The sequence below is a fragment of the Penaeus monodon genome, chromosome 21, assembly GCF_015228065.2.
Source record: "Penaeus monodon isolate SGIC_2016 chromosome 21, NSTDA_Pmon_1, whole genome shotgun sequence".
Classification (NCBI taxonomy): domain Eukaryota; kingdom Metazoa; phylum Arthropoda; class Malacostraca; order Decapoda; family Penaeidae; genus Penaeus; species Penaeus monodon.
Genome location: NC_051406.1, coordinates 42,002,838 through 42,003,263, shown reverse-complemented (window position 1 = coordinate 42,003,263; position 426 = coordinate 42,002,838). Strand labels below are relative to the sequence as shown.

General features: G+C 34.5%; 1 protein-coding gene across 1 annotated transcript in view; it reads right to left on the bottom strand.

The window, feature by feature from the left end:
• LOC119586503 (myocyte-specific enhancer factor 2-like) overlaps positions 1–426 on the bottom strand; it is a gene marked incomplete in the record, with an annotated part of 157,797 nt that overhangs the window by 6,163 nt on the left and 151,208 nt on the right.

Here is a 426-nt window from a genome sequence, read left to right as displayed (position 1 = left end):
GAGATCGAAAAAAAACTGCAGCTTTTTTGTAAGTGAACACCAAAATATGAATATTCAAACCATGACTGATGAACAAATTGAGAGACTGAAGGAAAAAAAAATACACACAAATCTAAAATTATTTTACATGCCATCTCTGCTACGTTATCACATGAATATACTAAAAATATATATATATTGTCTCTACATGCTTGCTTTAGCATCATAGGTACTTCCATGCATCACTAGTTTACACTAAGATTACAATGAATCTAAACTGAATGTTATCGGAAAAAAAACTCGTTTGTCATGCTGAGGCGGTCGACAATCGAGAGTCCGAAATCCCATGCTACGTGTTCTGTGTTGTTTGAATGTATGTTTTAAACCCGTAACCATTTCTAAAGGACATGACAGAAAGGTTGCGCAACTTGATACGAGAAGATGGAA